This window comes from Cetorhinus maximus, chromosome 23 (assembly GCF_964194155.1).
Source record: "Cetorhinus maximus chromosome 23, sCetMax3.hap1.1, whole genome shotgun sequence".
NCBI lineage: Eukaryota > Metazoa > Chordata > Chondrichthyes > Lamniformes > Cetorhinidae > Cetorhinus > Cetorhinus maximus.
The window spans coordinates 59,107,274-59,113,165 of NC_135901.1; the positions used below are offsets into that span (position 1 = coordinate 59,107,274).

At 44.3% G+C, this 5,892-nt stretch overlaps 1 non-coding gene across 1 annotated transcript; it reads left to right on the forward strand.

Annotated features, from left to right (window-relative positions):
- The first annotated feature begins 1,283 nt into the window (after positions 1-1,283).
- On the forward strand, positions 1,284-1,365 carry trnas-cga (transfer RNA serine (anticodon CGA)). The gene has a single exon. It is a non-coding gene; the product is annotated as a tRNA-Ser (tRNA).
- Positions 1,366-5,892: the final 4,527 nt, after the last annotated feature.

Below are 5,892 nucleotides of genomic sequence, written 5' to 3' on the forward strand. Positions count from 1 at the left end.
TGACTTCATATCAGCAAAAAAAAAAGCAGTTAACAGGACATTTCTCTCTTTATTTTGAGTGGAGACTGTCCAGCAACTAAACTTCTGGATGTTACAAAGCGGAGGATGATTGAAGTTTTCAGATGATCTTATTAAGTAACTGAGAATGCTGGAGGGGCCGAATGGCCAATTCCTGAACATTATTTTTTATGTCCTAATTCAGTGCCAATGTTTGTGTCTAATCTGAATGTGGTAGTGAGGCCGAGCGGGCTCAGCCGCTGGTTCAGGTTCCAATCTCTCTGGTGATTTGGGCTTTACTCCCACCGCTGCCAAACTTTCTGGTGCTTTGTTATTTGAGACGCTTCCAAAAGATTCTCTGTGCGGTGAAGGAGCAGCTGATCTGTGCAATGTTGTATTTCATTTGGAAGAATGAGGAGAGACAGTGTAAATCCCAGGTTGACTGGGAAAAGGTGGGGCAATGACACGGACTGGAAGACCTTCTTTCACTGGAACTCTCTGTATTCATTCTATTATTTTAAACAAACAATATGCAGCCTTTACCCAGTTGTCCTGGCCGAATGGTTGAGGCGTTTTTCCACGTGGTTTCAATCGTGCCAACTCCCCTTCTTCTCATTCCTGATTGACACAAACTGTCTGCAGAATAAATTATCAGTCAAATGAAAAAGAAAACCACCCAAACACCCCCGTGTTTCTGACTTCAGTTCATCTGCAAACATTCACTACATTTGGAGTCTGAAATGGAACAATAATTGGCCAAGTTAGTGACATCCTTGCTTTCTGGGTGTTTGTCTCTCCTTCGGCCTCTGTCACTCTCGTTGTATGTGTCGGTGTGGGTTCCTCTGTGTGTGTCAATGCGGTTCAGTTCCCCGAGGGGTTGGACACATATTCACCAACACAACCTTGATTAACATTGGTTGTGCAACTTCATATTAAAATGTCAAAGAGAAAAATATCAGGATGAACGATGCAAGTGGAGTTTGCAATGTTTGGAAAGAGGTGCAGCAAAGAAGTGGAAGATGTGAATGATGTTATTGATGATTGAGAGGAAGGCATTACAACCTTGTGGATTTTGTAGGTCGATTACCTTCCACAACTTGAAATTCAGAACAAGCTGAGGCTCCAGGAGGAAACAACATGGATCTCCCTGAATTTTCACATAGGAAATAACGCGCGTGCATGCCCGGCTAGGTTGTGACAGAGACAGGGCGGGCAGAAGGTCCTCTTTGTCTGCTGTAACCATTCTATAACTTCATATAAATAATACAGGCCTATTGCCAACATCTGTAGTCGTGGCCGAGTGGTTAAGGCGATGGATTCGAAATCCATTTGGGTTACCCTGCGCAGGTTCAAATCCTGCCGACTACGTTTTCCATTATTTCTGATTTTAACCCTTGTAAATGGGATCGACATTTCCACAACATCTGCGGTAGCAAAGATTGACCAGTGGGTGGCAGTGGAACCGTGATTGCCTACATCACATGAAGCAGAAGCGGTCTCAGTTATTACTGCATTTGGCACTGTCTCTGTTCATATTAACTTAGATGCCGTTTCTGTTCCTATTACACTAGGACATGTCTCTAATCATGTTAGAGAAGGTCATCTCTCAGTTGTTTCTGTAACTGGTTCAATCTCAGTTGTTAATGTACTGGACTATGGCCATAATACAGTTGGCACTATCTCAGTCATGACTGCACTGAAGCAGGTCTCGACCAAAGTTACAATAAGCCATGCCCCAGTTGACACTGCATTAGAGCTTGTCTCTGGTTATAGACAACTAGAACATGTTTTTATTTGCATTTCACAAGACTCTGTCTCAGCTATTATTCCAGTAGAACCTGCCACGTGTCTATCAAACTGGACCCTGTCTCAGGTAATGCTGCACCAATACATGCCTCCATTCATATCACACAATTCCCTGTTTTTGTTGTTATTGTCCAATACCATTACTCTCTTATTGCTGTACTGGTGCATGTCTCTGTTTTTATTGATCTCGTACCTTTGCCGGTATTTAATTCGCTAGACACTGCGTCAGTTGATATTAAAAAGAGCCCTGAATTATGTGAAGCTGCACTAGAGCGTGTATCAGTTTTCTTAAACTGGATCCGGTCGGTGTTATTGCTACACTAGGCTGGTTCGTATTACACAAGATCCTGTCTCAATTATTACTGCACTCGGCACTGTCTCACTTATGTTTCACTAGGTCGTGGCGCTGCTTATAACACACTCAATCATGTCTGCACTTATATTCCTCTAGACAGTATTTCAGAACAATTTACACTAGACTCTGTATCAGCCTGTATTACACTCGAGCTTGTTCTCTTTTTAATTAAAATGGATCCTGTCTTTGCAGAGACTTTGTCTTTGTACCTCTGTCTCTGCTTCTATCCCACTCTCCCTTTCCCTGTTTTTACTCCACGAGATCATGTCTATCTCTCTTACACTGGTGGCACTCTCCGATATTACAGCCTTAGACTCTCTCTGGGAAGCAATTACCCTGTGCCCTGTGCCTGTAATAACTGCCCTATTTCACTTGATGTTGATCCAGGCCCTGTATCGGTAACTATTGCACTAGACCCATCTCCGCTATTACAGCAGTAGACCTTGTCTATGTTAATATAGCACTCGTCCCTGCCCCTGTTATTCGTGCACTAAGTCACGTCTTTGCTTAAGTAACATTAGATGGCCTCTCTAGTAATGCCTCTGCTTAAATTGCACTAGGCCCTGTCTCAGTACTTACCACACCAGGCTCTGTCTCTGTTGTTACTACACTATTCTATGTCTCTATAAGGTGAACGTTGAGTTAGAAATGGGCCTCTGACTTTGGCCTAAAACTACAGGTTTTGACTGTTTGTTCTGCGCAGCTCCTAATATTCAGTTTCATTACAGCCAACAGTATTACATATGAGACATCACCTGTTCTGTGTGTCGGTGTGAAAAGGAATCATGCTGCGTCATTCCACAAAGATAAAAGATGTATATTCACCAGAATGTTTCATTTTATTTTATTTTCTCTTATTCAAACTGTAACTACAGATCGTCAAATAACGTAAATATTCATTGATAGTATATTCTGTTGTGTGCTCTTGTTTAGAAATTCATGTCATACCAAACATTTCTTTGCTAAGACGGGCACGTTTGTCACCACAATCACTTAATGTCTGTCATATCTCTATCTGAGACAGCGTCTCACTCACTGAATTGTATTGATTTCTCTCTCTCAGATAAAAGCAAAATACTGCGGATGCTGGAAATCTGAAACAAAAACAAAAATACCTGGAAAAACCCAGCAGGCCTGACAGTAACTGCGGAGAGGAGCACAGTTGACGTTTTGAGTCCGTGTGACTCTTCTTCAGAACTAAGGAAATGGAGAAATGCGGTGAAATATAAGCTGGTAGTGGAGGGTGGGGCAGGTTGAGCTGGAGAGAGGGGCAGTGATAGGCGGAGGCAAAGAATAGATGTCGTAGACAAAAGGACAAAGAGATGTTGACGGTGGTGATATTAGCTAAGAAATGTGCTAATAGGTGACATTAAGGGTAGAAATCAGGACGAGCAAGGTAGAGATAGCCCTAGTGGGGGTGGGGTGGGGGGAAGGGATCGAAATAGGCTAAAAGGTAGAGATAAAACAATGGATGGAAATACATTTACAAATAATGGAAATAGGTGGGAAAAGAAAAAATATATATACATTGTTGGAAAAAAAAGGGGGATCGGAAAGGGGGTGGGAATGGAGGAGAGAGTTCATGATCTAAAGTTTTTGAACTCAATATTCAGTCCGGAAGGCTGTAAAGTGCCTCGTCGGAAGATGAGGTGCTGTTCCTCCAGTTTGCGTTGAGCTTTACTGGAACAGTGCACCAAGCCAAGGACAGACATGTGGACATGAGGGCAGGGTGGTGTGTTGAAATGGCAAGCGACAGGGAGGTCTGAGTCATGTTCGCAGACAGACCGAAGGTGTTCCACAAAGCGGTCACCCAGTCTGCGTTTGGTCTCTCCAATGTACAGGAAACCACATTGGGAGCATCAAATGCAGTAGACTAAATTGAGGGAAGTGCAAGTGAAATGCTGCTTCACTTGAAAGGAATATTTTGGCCCTTGGACAGTGAAGAGGGGGGAAGTAAAGGGGCAGGTGTTGCACCTTTTGCGGTTGCATGGGAAGGTGCCGTGGGAGGGGGTTGAGGTGTAGGTGGTGATGGAGGAGTGGACCAGGGTGTCACGGAGGGAACGAACCCTGCAGAATGCCGCCAGGGGGTGGGTGAAGGGAAGATGTGTTTGGTGGTGACATCATGCTGGAGTTGGTGGAAATGGCGGAGGATGATCCTTTGAATGCGGAGGCTGGTGGGGTGATAAGTGAGGACAAGGGGCACCCTATCATGTTCCTGGGAGGGAGGAGAAGGCGTGAGGGCGGATGCGTGGGAGATGGGCCGGACATGGTTGAGGGCCCTGTCAACCACTGTGGGTGGAAAACCTCGATTGAGAAAGAATGAAGACCTGTCAGAGGAACTGTTTTTGAAAGTGGCATCATCAGAACTTTTCCGACCAATAGGACAATGTCAGCAGCAGTGGAAGTGGTATTTTAAACCAAACTTCATTATTGCTGCCCATCGCCTTGCCTAGCATTGCTACTCAAATAGAACAGAATCAAAGCAGCAACAATACGTCATAAGGCCCCACAAGCCTCCTCCGTCATTTTATGAGATCATGGCGGATCCCCAACCTCAACACCAATTTCCCACCCGATCCCGATCGCCCTTCATTCCCTTAGAGTCCAAAAATCAGGAGAATTTTTGGATGTTTTTTCTTCCATTGATCCGAGAGTTCTGTGGACACCTGGTTGAAATCAGCAATAATAAGAAGCACAGTCGGTAAGATTGGAACTTTCCTGGGGAAGCCCCAGTGGATTTTAACAGCATCGCTTTCACCACCCGGACACGATGATTGACCAAGGCCCCAATGCTTTCCACTCAATCATCAATAACAACATTCACAGCTTCTGCTTCTCAGATGCACCTCCTTCCAAACATTGTGATCCATTTTCCTCAGGATTTGTTCCTGGATTCAATATTTAGCCGCTTTGCGACCTCATTTTGAAATCAGATCCGCTTCAATATCTAACACAAATTGAACTGCAAACCTGAAGGACAATCAGTGGAAAACAAGTCACTCAGTAACACAAATCCCATGGTGCTCATTTTCAGATTCACAACAGTCAGCTTTTCAATAAAATGAAGGAATTTGACAGTGAAACGATTTAGAAAGTTTGGGTGACTTTTATTTGTGACTCACTCACTCGGGAATTCTGTAAATGCTGTTCCGAGGTTTTGTGACCGGGATATAATCTACCTGCGTTTTCCTGAGCCTGTGCTCGGTGTATTGGGAGGTTTGGTCCGGGTTGGAGTATCTTGTGTCCCAGGGATGGGCAGTAACCCGCTGACTGAAGCTGCAGTCGCCGCTTTCTGCTGGCAGCGGGTGATTGGAGAGTGCGGGGCCGGAATATTGCTGCTTTTCTGCTTTTCCCTGTCTCACTCACTGTGGAGCTGAGGAAGAAAGAACAATTGATGGGTTTGTTTGAATCCAATAACTTCATAAATTTCCAGTGTGTTGGATATCAGTGCATGGTAGGTCTAAATGTTTTCTCATTATATTTGAAATGAATATTCGAAAAAAAGCCGCTTAGCTGGGAGCTCACTGGATAACATTGGAGCCGGCAACATTTCCGGGGTCTTGACATTCAGCTCAAGTAGCCAATGACAACAGGGAACTGAGTGACAATTAATGCTGAAAAAAAAGGGAAATTTCGTCCCTGGGTGGTCTCAAACCACCAACTTTTCGGTTAACAGCCGAACGCGCTAACCAATTGAGCCACAGAGACCGATGCCACCTCTAACAATGGTGTCA